Consider the following 17,092-nt stretch of genomic DNA (forward strand, 5'->3'; position numbering starts at 1 on the left):
ATTTTTTAATGTTTAATTTTTTGACTGCAAATGACTATTCCATGTAAATTATCACTTTTGGAACAAAAATACGTGTGTTTAGAGTCACTTTAACGCCTGTAATTGGTCGAAATAGGAGCTTCTGAATAGGAGAAAAATTCTGTAATAATGGCAATTTTGGTCACATTGAGGCTTTAAAAAGTAGTTATTCAACATCAGGCACAATCCAAATGACATTTTGAATCAATTTATCTACAGTTCAAAAAATCCATTTTCTGATGAAAAACGATGACCCGTGACCTGTCGAAATTTGTCCAGATGGTCAGAAATGGAAATTTTTTAATGTTTAATTTTTTGACTGCAAATGACTATACCATGTAAATTATCACTTTTGGATTAAAAATAAGTGTGTTTAGAGTCACTTTAATGCCTGAAATTGGTCGAAATAGAAGCTTCTGAATAGGATAAAAAGTCTGTAAAAATGGCAATTTTGGTAACATTGAGGCTTCAAAAAGTAGTTATTCCACATGAGTCACAATCCAAATGCCTTTTTTTATCAATTTTTCTACAGTCCAAAAAATCCATTTTCTGATGAAAAACGATGACCCGTGACCTGTCGAAATTTCTCCAGATGGTCAGAAATGGAAATTTTTTAATGTTTAATGTTTTTTTACTGTAAATGACTATTCCATGTGAACTATCACTTTTGGAACTAAAATAAGTGTGTTTAAAGTCATTTTAATGCCTGAACTTGGTCGAAATAGAAGCTTCTGAATAGGAGAAAAAGTCTGTAATAATGGCAATTTTGGTCACATTGAGGCTTCAAAAAGTAGTTATTCAACATGAGGCACAATCCAAATGACATTTTGAATCAATTTTTCTACAGTCCAAAAAATCAATTTTCTGATGAAAAACGATGACCCGTGACCTGTCGAAATTTCTCCAGATGGTCAGAAATGGAAATTTTTTAATGTTTAATGTTTTTTTACTGTAAATGACTATTCCATGTGAACTATCACTTTTGGAACTAAAATAAGTGTGTTTAAAGTCATTTTAATGCCTGAAATTGGTCGAAATAGAAGCTTCTGAATAGGAGAAAAATTCTGTAATAATAGGAATTTTGGTCACATTGAGGCTTTACAAAGTAGTTAGTCAACATGAGGCACAATCCAAATGACATTTTGAATCAATTTTTCTACAGTCCAAAAAATCAATTTTCTGATGAAAAACGATGACCCGTGACCTGTCGAAATTTCTCCAGATGGTCAGAAATGGAAATTTTTTAATGTTTAATGTTTTTTACTGTAAATGACAATTCCATGTGAACTATCACTTTTGGAACTAAAATAAGTGTGTTTAAAGTCACTTTAATGCCTCAAATTGGTCGAAATAGAAGCTTCTGAATAGGAGAAAAATTCTGTAATAATAGGAATTTTGGTCACATTGAGGCTTTAAAAAGTAGTTAGTCAACATGAGGCACAATCCAAATGACATTTTGAATCAATTTTTCTACAGTCCAAAAAATCAATTTTCTGATAAAAAACGATGACCCGTGACCTGTCGAAATTTCTCCAGATGGTCAGAAATGGAAATTTTTTAATGTTTAATTTTTTGACTGCAAATGACTATTCCATGTAAATTATCACTTTTGGAACAAAAATACGTGTGTTTAGAGTCACTTTAACGCCTGTAATTGGTCGAAATAGGAGCTTCTGAATAGGAGAAAAATTCTGTAATAATGGCAATTTTGGTCACATTGAGGCTTTAAAAAGTAGTTATTCAACATCAGGCACAATCCAAATGACATTTTGAATCAATTTATCTACAGTTCAAAAAATCCATTTTCTGATGAAAAACGATGACCCGTGACCTGTCGAAATTTGTCCAGATGGTCAGAAATGGAAATTTTTTAATGTTTAATTTTTTGACTGCAAATGACTATACCATGTAAATTATCACTTTTGGATTAAAAATAAGTGTGTTTAGAGTCACTTTAATGCCTGAAATTGGTCGAAATAGAAGCTTCTGAATAGGATAAAAAGTCTGTAAAAATGGCAATTTTGGTAACATTGAGGCTTCAAAAAGTAGTTATTCCACATGAGTCACAATCCAAATGCCTTTTTTTATCAATTTTTCTACAGTCCAAAAAATCCATTTTCTGATGAAAAACGATGACCCGTGACCTGTCGAAATTTCTCCAGATGGTCAGAAATGGAAATTTTTTAATGTTTAATGTTTTTTTACTGTAAATGACTATTCCATGTGAACTATCACTTTTGGAACTAAAATAAGTGTGTTTAAAGTCATTTTAATGCCTGAACTTGGTCGAAATAGAAGCTTCTGAATAGGAGAAAAAGTCTGTAATAATGGCAATTTTGGTCACATTGAGGCTTCAAAAAGTAGTTATTCAACATGAGGCACAATCCAAATGACATTTTGAATCAATTTTTCTACAGTCCAAAAAATCAATTTTCTGATGAAAAACGATGACCCGTGACCTGTCGAAATTTCTCCAGATGGTCAGAAATGGAAATTTTTTAATGTTTAATGTTTTTTTACTGTAAATGACTATTCCATGTGAACTATCACTTTTGGAACTAAAATAAGTGTGTTTAAAGTCATTTTAATGCCTGAAATTGGTCGAAATAGAAGCTTCTGAATAGGAGAAAAAGTCTGTAATAATGGCAATTTTGGTCACATTGAGGCTTCAAAAAGTAGTTATTCAACATGAGGCACATTCCAAATGACATTTTGAATACATTTTTCTACAGTCCAAAAATACAATTTTCTGATGAAAAACGATGACCCGTGACCTGTCGAAATTTCTCCAGATGGTCAGAAATGGAAATTTTTGAATGTTTAATTTTTTGACTGCAAATGACTATTCCATGTAAATTATCACTTTTGGAACACAAATAAGTGTGTTTAGAGTCACTTTAATGCCTGAAATTGGTCGAAATAGAAACTTCTGAATAGGAGAAAAAGTCTGTAAAAATGGCAATTTTGGTCACATTGAGGCTTCAAAAAGTAGTTATTCAACATGAGGCACAATCCAAATGACATTTCGAATCAATTTTTCGACAGTCCAAAAAATCAATTTTCTGATGAAAAACGATGACCCGTGACCTGTTGAAATTTCTCCAGATGGTCAGAAATGGAAATTTTTTAATGTTTAATTTTTTGACTGCAAATGACTATTCCATGTAAATTATCACTTTTGGAACAAAAATAAGTGTGTTTAGAGTCACTTTAATGCCTGAAATTGGTCGAAATAGGAGCTTCTGAATAGGAGAAAAATTCTGTAATAATGGCAATTTTGGTCACATTGAGGCTTCAAAAAGTAGTTATTCAACATGAGGCACAATCCAAATGACATTTTGAATCAATTTTTCTACAGTCCAAAAAATCAATTTTCTGATGAAAAACGATGACCCGTGACCTGTCGAAATTTTTCCAGATGGTCAGAAATGGAAATTTTTTAATGTTTAATGTTTTTTACTGTAAATGACTATTCCATGTGAACTATCACTTTTGGAACTAAAATAAGTGTGTTTAAAGTCACTTTAATGCCTGAAAGTGGTCGAAATAGAAGCTTCTGAATAGGAGAAAAATTCTGTAATAATAGGAATTTTGGTCACATTAAGGCTTTACAAAGTAGTTAGTCAACATGAGGCACAATCCAAATGACATTTTGAATCAATTTTTCTACAGTCCAAAAAATCAATTTTCTGATGAAAAACGATGACCCGTGACCTGTCGAAATTTCTCCAGATGGTCAGAAATGGAAATTTCTGAATGTTTAATTTTTTGACTGCAAATGACTATTCCATGTAAATTATCACTTTTGGAACAAAAATAAGTGTGTTTAGAGTCACTTCAATGCCTGAAATTGGTCGAAATAGGAGCTTCTGAATAGGAGAAAAAGTCTGTAATAATGGCAATTTTGGTCACATTGAGGCTTTAAAAAGTAGTTATTTAACATGAGGCACATTCCAAATGACATTTTGAATACATTTTTCTGCAGTCCAAAAATACAATTTTCTGATGAAAAACGATGACCCGTGACCTGTCGAAATTTCTCCAGATGGTCAGAAATAGAAATTTTTGAATGTTTAATTTTTTGACTGCAAATGACTATTCCATGTAAATTATCACTTTTGGAACAAAAATAAGTGTGTTTAGAGTCACTTTAATGCCTGAAATTGGTCGAAATAGAAGCTTCTGAATAGGAGAAAAAGTCTGTAAAAATGGCACTTTTGGTCACATTGAGGCCTCAAAAAGTAGTTATTCAACATGAGGCACATTCCAAATGACATTTTGAATCAATTTTTTGACAGTCCAAAAAATCAATTTTCTGATGAAAAACGATGACCCGTGACCTGTCGAAATTTCTCCAGATGGTCAGAAATGGAAATTTTTTAATGTTTAATGTTTTTTACTGTAAATGACTATTCCATGTGAACTATCACTTTTGGAACTAAAATAAGTGTGTTTAAAGTCATTTTAATGCCTGAAATTGGTGGAAATAGAAGCTTCTGAATAGGAGAAAAAGTCTGTAATAATGGCAATTTTGGTCACATTGAGGCTTCAAAAAGTAGTTATTCAACATGAGGCACAATCCAAATGACATTTTGAATCAATTTTTCTACAGTCCAAAAAATCAATTTTCTGATGAAAAACGATGACCCGTGACCTGTCGAAATTTCTCCAGATGGTCAGAAATGGAAATTTTTTAATGTTTAATGTTTTTTACTGTAAATGACTATTCCATGTGAACTATCACTTTTGCAACTAAAATAAGTGTGTTTAAAGTCACTTTAATCCCTGAAAGTGGTCGAAATAGAAGCTTCTGAATAGGAGAAAAAGTCTGTAATAATGGCAATTTTGGTCACATTGAGGCTTCAAAAAGTAGTTATTCAACATGAGGCACAATCCAAATGACATTTTGAATCAATTTTTCTACAGTCCAAAAAATCAATTTTCTGATGAAAAACGATGACCCGTGACCTGTCGAAATTTCTCCAGATGGTCAGAAATGGAAATTTTTGAATGTTTAATTTTTTGACTGCAAATGACTATTCCATGTAAATTATCACTTTTGGAACAAAAATAAGTGTGTTTAGAGTCACTTTAATGCCTGAAATTGGTCGAAATAGAAGCTTCTGAATAGGAGAAAAAGTCTGTAAAAATGGCACTTTTGGTCACATTGAGGCCTCAAAAAGTAGTTATTCAACATGAGGCACATTCCAAATGACATTTTGAATCAATTTTTTGACAGTCCAAAAAATCAATTTTCTGATGAAAAACGATGACCTGTGACCTGTCGAAATTTTTCCAGATGGTCAGAAATGGAAATTTTTTAATGTTTAATGTTTTTTACTGTAAATGACTATTCCATGTGAACTATCACTTTTGGAACTAAAATAAGTGTGTTTAAAGTAATTTTAATGCCTGAAATTGGTCGAAATAGAAGCTTCTGAATAGGAGAAAAAGTCTGTAATAATGGCAATTTTGGTCACATTGAGGCTTCAAAAAGTAGTTATTCAACATGAGGCACAATCCAAATGACATTTTGAATCAATTTTTCTACAGTCCAAAAAATCAATTTTCTGATGAAAAACGATGACCCGTGACCTGTCGAAATTTCTCCAGATGGTCAGAAATGGAAATTTTTTAATGTTTAATGTTTTTTACTGTAAATGACTATTCCATGTGAACTATCACTTTTGGAACTAAAATAAGTGTGTTTAAAGTCACTTTAATGCCTGAAAGTGGTCGAAATAGAAGCTTCTGAATAGGAGAAAAATTCTGTAATAATAGGAATTTTGGTCACATTGAGGTTTTACAAAGTAGTTAGTCAACATGAGGCACAATCCAAATGACATTTTGAATCAATTTTTCTACAGTCCAAAAAATCAGTTTTCTGATGAAAAACGATGACCCGTGACCTGTCGAAATTTCTCCAGATGGTCAGAAATGGAAATTTTTTAATGTTTAATTTTTTGACTGCAAATGACTATTCCATGTAAATTATCACTTTTGGAACAAAAATAAGTGTGTTTAGAGTCACTTCAATGCCTGAAATTGGTCGAAATAGGAGCTTCTGAATAGGAGAAAAAGTCTGTAATAATGACAATTTTGGTCACATTGAGGCTTTAAAAAGTAGTTATTCAACATGAGGCACATTCCAAATGACATTTTGAATACATTTTTCTACAGTCCAAAAATACAATTTTCTGATGAAAAACGATGACCCGTGACCTGTCGAAATTTCTCCAGATGGTCAGAAATGGAAATTTTTGAATGTTTAATTTTTTGACTGCAAATGACTATTCCATGTAAATTATCACTTTTGGAACACAAATAAGTGTGTTTAGAGTCACTTTAATGCCTGAAATTGGTCGAAATAGAAGCTTCTGAATAGGAGAAAAAGTCTGTAAAAATGGCAATTTTGGTCACATTGAGGCCTCAAAAAGTAGTTATTCAACATGAGGCACAATCCAAATGACATTTTGAATCAATTTTTCGACAGTCCAAAAAATCAATTTTCTGATGAAAAACGATGACCCGTGACCTGTCGAAATTTCTCCAGATGGTCAGAAATGGAAATTTTTTAATGTTTAATGTTTTTTACTGTAAATGACTATTCCATGTGAACTATCACTTTTGGAACTAAAATAAGTGTGTTTGAAGTCACTTTAATGCCTGAAATTGGTCGAAATAGAAGCTTCTGAATAGGAGAAAAATTCTGTAATAATAGGAATTTTGGTCACATTGAGGCTTCAAAAAGTAGTTATTCAACATGAGGCACAATCCAAATGACATTTTGAATCAATTTTTCTACAGTCCAAAAAATCAATTTTCTGATGAAAAACGATGACCCGTGACCTGTCGAAATTTCTCCAGATGGTCAGAAATGGAAATTTTTTAATCTTTAATGTTTTTTACTGTAAATGACAATTCCATGTGAACTATCACTTTTGGAACTAAAATAAGTGTGTTTAAAGTCACTTTAATGCCTCAAATTGGTCGAAATAGAAGCTTCTGAATAGGAGAAAAATTCTGTAATAATAGGAATTTTGGTCACATTGAGGCTTTAAAAAGTAGTTAGTCAACATGAGGCACAATCCAAATGACATTTTGAATCAATTTTTCTACAGTCCAAAAAATCAATTTTCTGATGGAAAACGATGACCCGTGACCTGTCGAAATTTCTCCAGATGGTCAGAAATGGAAATTTTTGAATGTTTAATTTTTTGACTGCAAATGACTATTCCATGTAAATTATCACTTTTGGAACAAAAATACGTGTGTTTAGAGTCACTTTAACGCCTGTAATTGGTCGAAATAGGAGCTTCTGAATAGGAGAAAAATTCTGTAATAATGGCAATTTTGGTCACATTGAGGCTTTAAAAAGTAGTTATTCAACATCAGGCACAATCCAAATGACATTTTGAATCAATTTTTCTACAGTTCAAAAAATCCATTTTCTGATGAAAAACGATGACCCGTGACCTGTCGAAATTTGTCCAGATGGTCAGAAATGGAAATTTTTTAATGTTTAATTTTTTGACTGCAAATGACTATACCATGTAAATTATCACTTTTGGATTAAAAATAAGTGTGTTTAGAGTCACTTTAATGCCTGAAATTGGTCGAAATAGAAGCTTCTGAATAGGATAAAAAGTCTGTAAAAATGGCAATTTTGGTATCATTGAGGCTTCAAAAAGTAGTTATTCCACATGAGTCACAATCCAAATGCCTTTTTTTATCAATTTTTCTACAGTCCAAAAAATCCATTTTCTGATGAAAAACGATGACCCGTGACCTGTCGAAATTTCTCCAGATGGTCAGAAATGGAAATTTTTTAATGTTTAATGTTTTTTTACTGTAAATGACTATTCCATGTGAACTATCACTTTTGGAACTAAAATAAGTGTGTTTAAAGTCATTTTAATGCCTGAAATTGGTCGAAATAGAAGCTTCTGAATAGGAGAAAAAGTCTGTAAGAATGGCAATTTTGGTCACATTGAGGCTTCAAAAAGTAGTTATTCAACATGAGGCACAATCCAAATGACATTTTGAATCAATTTTTCTACAGTCCAAAAAATCAATTTTCTGATGAAAAACGATGACCCGTGACCTGTCGAAATTTCTCCAGATGGTCAGAAATGGAAATTTTTTAATGTTTAATTTTTTGACTGCAAATGACTATTCCATGTAAATTATCAATTTTGGAACAAAAATAAGTGTGTTTAGAGTCACTTCAATGCCTGAAATTGGTCGAAATAGGAGCTTCTGAATAGGAGAAAAAGTCTGTAATACAATTTTGGTCACATTGAGGCTTTAAAAAGTAGTTATTCAACATGAGGCACATTCCAAATGACATTTTAAATACATTTTTCTTCAGTCCAAAAATACAATTTTCTGATGAAAAACGATGACCCGTGACCTGTCGAAATTTCTCCAGATGGTCAGAAATGGAAATTTTTGAATGTTTTATTTTTTGACTGCAAATGACTATTCCATGTAAATTATCACTTTTGGAACAAAAATAAGTGTGTTTAGAGTCACTTTAATGCCTGAAATTGGTCGAAATAGAAGCTTCTGAATAGGAGAAAAAGTCTGTAAAAATGGCACTTTTGGTCACATTGAGGCCTCAAAAAGTAGTTATTCAACATGAGGCACATTCCAAATGACATTTTGAATCAATTTTTCGACAGTCCAAAAAATCAATTTTGTGATGAAAAACGATGACCCATGACCTGTCGAAATTTCTCCAGATGGTCAGAAATGGAAATTTTTTAATGTTTAATGTTTTTTACTGTAAATGACTATTCCATGTGAACTATCACTTTTGGAACTAAAATAAGTGTGTTTAAAGTCATTTTAATGCCTGAAATTGGTCGAAATAGAAGCTTCTGAATAGGAGAAAAAGTCTGTAATAATGGCAATTTTGGTCACATTGAGGCTTCAAAAAGTAGTTATTCAACATGAGGCACAATCCAAATGACATTTTGAATCAATTTTTCTACAGTCTAAAAAATCAATTTTCTGATGAAAAACGATGACCCGTGACCTGTCGAAATTTCTCCAGATGGTCAGAAATGGAAATTTTTTAATGTTTAATGTTTTTTACTGTAAATGACTATTCCATGTGAACTATCACTTTTGGAACTAAAATAAGTGTGTTTAAAGTCACTTTAATGCCTGAAAGTGGTCGAAATAGAAGCTTCTGAATAGGAGAAAAATTCTGTAATAATAGGAATTTTGGTCACATTGAGGCTTTACAAAGTAGTTAGTCAACATGAGGCACAATCCAAATGACATTTTGAATCAATTTTTCTACAGTCCAAAAAATCAATTTTCTGATGAAAAACGATGACCCGTGACCTGTCGAAATTTCTCCAGATGGTCAGAAATGGAAATTTTTTAATGTTTAATTTTTTGACTGCCAATGACTATTCCATGTAAATTATCACTTTTGGAACAAAAATAAGTGTGTTTAGAGTCACTTCAATGCCTGAAATTGGTCGAAATAGGAGCTTCTGAATAGGAGAAAAAGTCTGTAATAATGGCAATTTTGGTCACATTGAGGCTTTAAAAAGTAGTTATTCAACATGAGGCACATTCCAAATGACATTTTGAATACATTTTTCTACAGTCCAAAAATACAATTTTCTGATGAAAAACGATGACCCGTGACCTGTCGAAATTTCTCCAGATGGTCAGAAATGGAAATTTTTGAATGTTTAATTTTTTGACTGCAAATGACTATTCCATGTAAATTATCACTTTTGGAACAAAAATAAGTGTGTTTAGAGTCACTTTAATGCCTGAAATTGGTCGAAATAGAAGCTTCTGAATAGGAGAAAAAGTCTGTAAAAATGGCAATTTTGGTCACATTGAGGCCTCAAAAAGTAGTTATTCAACATGAGGCACAATCCAAATGACATTTTGAATCAATTTTTCGACAGTCCAAAAAATCAATTTTCTGATGAAAAACGATGACCCGTGACCTGTCGAAATTTCTCCAGATGGTCAGAAATGGAAATTTTTTAATGTTTAATGTTTTTTACTGTAAATGACTATTCCATGTGAACTATCACTTTTGGAACTAAAATAAGTGTGTTTAAAGTCATTTTAATGCCTGAAATTGGTCGAAATAGAAGCTTCTGAATAGGAGAAAAAGTCTGTAATAATTGCAATTTTTGTCACATTGAGGCTTTAAAAAGTAGTTATTCAACATCAGGCACAATCCAAATGACATTTTGAATCAATTTTTCTACAGTTCGAAAAATCCATTTTCTGATGAAAAACGATGACCCGTGACCTGTCGAAATTTCTCCAGATGGTCAGAAATGGAAATTTTTTAATGTTTAATTTTTTGACTGCAAATGACTATTCCATGTAAATTATCATTTTTGGAACAAAAATACGTGTGTTTAGAGTCACTTCAGTGCCTGAAATTGGTCGAAATAGGAGCTTCTGAATAGGAGAAAAAGTCTGTAATAATGGCAATTTTGGTCACATTGAGGCTTTAAAAAGTAGTTATTCAACATGAGGCACATTCCAAATGACATTTTGAATACATTTTTCTACAGTCCAAAAATACAATTTTCTGATGAAAAACGATGACCCGTGACCTGTCGAAATTTCTCCAGATGGTCAGAAATGGAAATTTTTGAATGTTTAATTTTTTGACTGCAAATGACTATTCCATGTAAATTATCACTTTTGGAACAAAAATAAGTGTATTTAGAGTCACTTTAATGCCTGAAATTGGTCGAAATAGAAGCTTCTGAATAGGAGAAAAAGTCTGTAAAAATGGCAATTTTGGTCACATTGAGGCTTCAAAAAGTAGTTATTCAACATGAGGCACAATCCAAATGACATTTTGAATCAATTTTTCGACAGTCCAAAAAATCAATTTTCTGATGAAAAACGATGACCCGTGACCTGTAGAAATTTCTCCAGATGGTCAGAAATGGAAATTTTTTAATGTTTAATGTTTTTTACTGTAAATGACTATTCCATGTGAACTATCACTTTTGGAACTAAAATAAGTGTGTTTAAAGTCATTTTAATGCCTGAAATTGGTCGAAATAGAAGCTTCTGAATAGGAGAAAAATTCTGTAATAATAGGAATTTTGGTCACATTGAGGCTTTACAAAGTAGTTAGTCAACATGAGGCACAATCCAAATGACATTTTGAATCAATTTTTCTACAGTCCAAAAAATCAATTTTCTGATGAAAAACGATGACCCGTGACCTGTCGAAATTTCTCCAGATGGTCAGAAATGGAAATTTTTTAATGTTTAATTTTTTGACTGCAAATGACTATTCCATGTAAATTATCACTTTTGGAACAAAAATAAGTGTGTTTAGAGTCACTTCAATGCCTGAAATTGGTCGAAATAGGAGCTTCTGAATAGGAGAAAAAGTCTGTAATAATGGCAATTTTGGTCACATTGAGGCTTTAAAAAGTAGTTATTCAACATGAGGCACATTCCAAATGACATTTTGAATACATTTTTCTACAGTCCAAAAATAAAATTTTCTGATGAAAAACGATGACCCGTGACCTGTCGAAATTTCTCCAGATGGTCAGAAATCGAAATTTTTGAATGTTTTATTTTTTGACTGCAAATGACTATTCCATGTAAATTATCACTTTTGGAACAAAAATAAGTGTGTTTAGAGTCACTTTAATGCCTGAAATTGGTCGAAATAGAAGCTTCTGAATAGGAGAAAAAGTCTGTAAAAATGGCAATTTTGGTCACATTCAGGCTTCAAAAAGTAGTTATTCAACATGAGGCACAATCCAAATGACTTTTTGAATCAATTTTTCGACAGTCCAAAAAATCAATTTTCTGATGAAAAACGATGACCCGTGACCTGTCGAAATTCCTCCAGATGGTCAGAAATGGAAATTTTTTAATGTTTAATGTTTTTTACTGTAAATGACTATTCCATGTAAATTATCACTTTTGGAACAAAAATAAGTGTGTTTAGAGTCACTTTAATGCCTGAAATTGGTCGAAAAAGAAGCTTCTGAATAGGAGAAAAAGTCTGCAAAAATGGCAATTTTGGTCACATTGAGGCTTCAAAAAGTAGTTATTCAACATGAGGCACAATCCAAATGACATTTTGAATCAATTTTTCTATAGTCCAAAAAATCAATTTTCTGATGAAAAACGATGACCCGTGACCTGTCGAAATTCCTCCAGATGGTCAGAAATGGAAATTTTTTAATGTTTAATGTTTTTTACTGTAAATGACTATTCCATGTGAACTATCACTTTTGGAACTAAAATAAGTGTGTTTAAAGTCACTTTAATGCCTGAAATTGGTCGAAATAGAAGCTTCTGAATAGGAGAAAAATTCTGTAATAATAGGAATTTTGGTCACATTGAGGCTTTACAAAGTAGTTAGTCAACATGAGGCACAATCCAAATGACATTTTGAATCAATTTTTCTACAGTCCAAAAAATCAATTTTCTGATGAAAAACGATGACCCGTGACCTGTCGAAATTTCTCCAGATGGTCAGAAATGGACATTTTTTAATGTTTAATTTTTTGACTGCAAATGACTATTCCATGTAAATTATCACTTTTGGAACAAAAATAAGTGTGTTTAGAGTCACTTTAACGCCTGAAATTGGTTGAAATAGGAGCTTCTGAATAGGAGAAAAATTCTGTAATAATGGCAATTTTGGTCACATTGAGTCTATAAAAAGTAGTTATTCAACATCAGGCACAATCCAAATGACATTTTGAATCAATTTTTCTACAGTTCAAAAAATCCATTTTCTGATGAAAAACGATGACCCGTAACCTGTCGAAATTTCTCCAGATGGTCAGAAATGGAAATTTTTTAATGTTTAATGTTTTTTTACTGTAAATGACTATTCCATGTGAACTATCACTTTTGGAACTAAAATAGGTGTGTTTAAAGTCATTTTAATGCCTGAAATTGGTCGAAATAGAAGCTTCTGAATAGGAGAAAAAGTCTGTAATAATTGAAATTTTGGTCACATTGAGGCTTCAAAAAGTAGTTATTCAACATGAGGCACAATGCAAATGACATTTTGAATCAATTTTTCTACAGTCCAAAAAATCAATTTTCTGATGAAAAACGATGACCCGTGACCTGTCGAAATTCCTCCAGATGGTCAGAAATGGAAATTTTTTAATGTTTAATGTTTTTTACTGTAAATGACTATTCCATGTGAACTATCACTTTTGGAACTAAAATAAGTGTGTTTAAAGTCACTTTAATGCCTGAAATTGGTCGAAATAGAAGCTTCTGAATAGGAGAAAAATTCTGTAATAATAGGAATTTTGGTCACATTGAGGCTTTACAAAGTAGTTAGTCAACATGAGGCACAATCCAAATGACATTTTGAATCAATTTTTCTACAGTCCAAAAAATCAATTTTCTGATGAAAAACGATGACCCGTGACCTGTCGAAATTTCTCCAGATGGTCAGAAATGGACATTTTTTAATGTTTAATTTTTTGACTGCAAATGACTATTCCATGTAAATTATCACTTTTGGATTAAAAATAAGTGTGTTTAGAGTCACTTTAATGCCTGAAATTGGTCGAAATAGAAGCTTCTGAATAGGATAAAAAGTCTGTAAAAATGGCAATTTTGGTAACATTGAGGCTTCAAAATGTAGTTATTCAACATGAGCCACAATCCAAATGCCTTTTTTTATCAATTTTTCTACAGTCCAAAAAATCAATTTTCTGATGAAAAACGATGACCCGTGACCCGTCGAAATTTCTCCAGACGGTCAGAAATTGACATTTTTTAATGTTTAATTTTTTGACTGCAAATGACTATTCCATGTAAATTATCACTTTTGGAACAAAAATAAGTGTGTTTAGAGTCACTTTAACGCCTGAAATTGGTTGAAATAGGAGCTTCTGAATAGGAGAAAAATTCTGTAATAATGGCAATTTTGGTCACATTGAGTCTTTAAAAAGTAGTTATTCAACATGAGGCACAATCCAAATGACATTTTGAATCAATTTTTCTACAGTCCAAAAAATTAATTTTCTGATGAAAAACGATGACCCGTGACCTGTCGAAATTTCTCCAGATGGTCAGAAATGGAAATTTTTTAATGTTTAATTTTTTGACTGCAAATGACTATTCCATGTAAATTATCACTTTTGGAACAAAAATAAGTGTGTTTAGAGTCACTTCAATGCCTGAAATTGGTCGAAATAGGAGCTTCTGAATAGGAGAAAAAGTCTGTAATACAATTTTGGTCACATTGAGGCTTTAAAAAGTAGTTATTCAACATGAGGCACATTCCAAATGACATTTTAAATACATTTTTCTTCAGTCCAAAAATACAATTTTCTGATGAAAAACGATGACCCGTGACCTGTCGAAATTTCTCCAGATGGTCAGAAATGGAAATTTTTGAATGTTTTATTTTTTGACTGCAAATGACTATTCCATGTAAATTATCACTTTTGGAACAAAAATAAGTGTGTTTAGAGTCACTTTAATGCCTGAAATTGGTCGAAATAGAAGCTTCTGAATAGGAGAAAAAGTCTGTAAAAATGGCACTTTTGGTCACATTGAGGCCTCAAAAAGTAGTTATTCAACATGAGGCACATTCCAAATGACATTTTGAATCAATTTTTCGACAGTCCAAAAAATCAATTTTCTGATGAAAAACGATGATCCGTGACCTGTCGAAATTTCTCCAGATGGTCAGAAATGGAAATTTTTTAATGTTTAATGTTTTTTACTGTAAATGACTATTCCATGTGAACTATCACTTTTGGAACTAAAATAAGTGTGTTTAAAGTCATTTTAATGCCTGAAATTGGTCGAAATAGAAGCTTCTGAATAGGAGAAAAAGTCTGTAATAATGGCAATTTTGGTCACATTGAGGCTTCAAAAAGTAGTTATTCAACATGAGGCACAATCCAAATGACATTTTGAATCAATTTTTCTACAGTCCAAAAAATCAATTTTCTGATGAAAAACGATGACCCGTGACCTGTCGAAATTTCTCCAGATGGTCAGAAATGGAAATTTTTTAATGTTTAATGTTTTTTACTGTAAATGACTATTCCATGTGAACTATCACTTTTGGAACTAAAATAAGTGTGTTTAAAGTCACTTTAATGCCTGAAAGTGGTCGAAATAGAAGCTTCTGAATAGGAGAAAAATTCTGTAATAATAGGAATTTTGGTCACATTGAGGCTTTACAAAGTAGTTAGTCAACATGAGGCACAATCCAAATGACATTTTGAATCAATTTTTCTACAGTCCAAAAAATCAATTTTCTGATGAAAAACGATGACCCGTGACCTGTCGAAATTTCTCCAGATGGTCAGAAATGGAAATTTTTTAATGTTTAATTTTTTGACTGCAAATGACTATTCCATGTAAATTATCACTTTTGGAACAAAAATAAGTGTGTTTAGAGTCACTTCAATGCCTGAAATTGGTCGAAATAGGAGCTTCTGAATAGGAGAAAAAGTCTGTAATAATGGCAATTTTGGTCACATTGAGGCTTTAAAAAGTAGTTATTCAACATGAGGCACATTCCAAATGACATTTTGAATACATTTTTCTACAGTCCAAAAATACAATTTTCTGATGAAAAACGATGACCCGTGACCTGTCGAAATTTCTCCAGATGGTCAGAAATGGAAATTTTTGAATGTTTAATTTTTTGACTGCAAATGACTATTCCATGTAAATTATCACTTTTGGAACAAAAATAAGTGTGTTTAGAGTCACTTTAATGCCTGAAATTGGTCGAAATAGAAGCTTCTGAATAGGAGAAAAAGTCTGTAAAAATGGCAATTTTGGTCACATTGAGGCCTCAAAAAGTAGTTATTCAACATGAGGCACAATCCAAATGACATTTTGAATCAATTTTTCGACAGTCCAAAAAATCAATTTTCTGATGAAAAACGATGACCCGTGACCTGTCGAAATTTCTCCAGATGGTCAGAAATGGAAATTTTTTAATGTTTAATGTTTTTTACTGTAAATGACTATTCCATGTGAACTATCAATTTTGGAACTAAAATAAGTGTGTTTAAAGTCACTTTAATGCCTGAAATTGGTCGAAATAGAAGCTTCTGAATAGGAGAAAAATTCTGTAATAATAGGAATTTTGGTCACATTGAGGCTTCAAAAAGTAGTTATTCAACATGAGGCACAATCCAAATGACATTTTGAATCAATTTTTCTACAGTCCAAAAAATCAATTTTCTGATGAAAAACGATGACCCGTGACCTGTCGAAATTTCTCCAGATGGTCAGAAATGGAAATTTTTTAATGTTTAATGTTTTTTACTGTAAATGACTATTCCATGTGAACTATCACTTTTGGAACTAAAATAAGTGTGTTTAAAGTCATTTTAATGCCTGAAATTGGTCGAAATAGAAGCTTCTGAATAGGAGAAAAATTCTGTAATAATAGGAATTTTGGTCACATTGAGGCTTTACAAAGTAGTTAGTCAACATGAGGCACAATCCAAATGACATTTTGAATCAATTTTTCTACAGTCCAAAAAATCAATTTTCTGATGAAAAACGATGACCCGTGACCTGTCGAAATTTCTCCAGATGGTCAGAAATGGAAATTTTTTAATGTTTAATTTTTTGACTGCAAATGACTATTCCATGTAAATTATCACTTTTGGAACAAAAATAAGTGTGTTTAGAGTCACTTCAATGCCTGAAATTGGTCGAAATAGGAGCTTCTGAATAGGAGAAAAAGTCTGTAATAATGGCAATTTTGGTGACATTGAGGCTTTAAAAAGTAGTTATTCAACATGAGGCACATTCCAAATGACATTTTGAATACATTTTTCTACAGTCCAAAAATAAAATTTTCTGATGAAAAACGATGACCCGTGACCTGTCGAAATTTCTCCAGATGGTCAGAAATCGAAATTTTTGAATGTTTTATTTTTTGACTGCAAATGACTATTCCATGTAAATTATCACTTTTGGAACAAAAATAAGTGTGTTTAGAGTCACTTTAATGCCTGAAATTGGTCGAAATAGAAGCTTCTGAATAGGAGAAAAAGTCTGTAAAAATGGCAATTTTGGTCACATT

Source organism: Triturus cristatus, chromosome 10 (genome assembly GCF_964204655.1).
Source record: "Triturus cristatus chromosome 10, aTriCri1.1, whole genome shotgun sequence".
NCBI classification, from domain to species: Eukaryota; Metazoa; Chordata; class Amphibia; order Caudata; family Salamandridae; genus Triturus; species Triturus cristatus.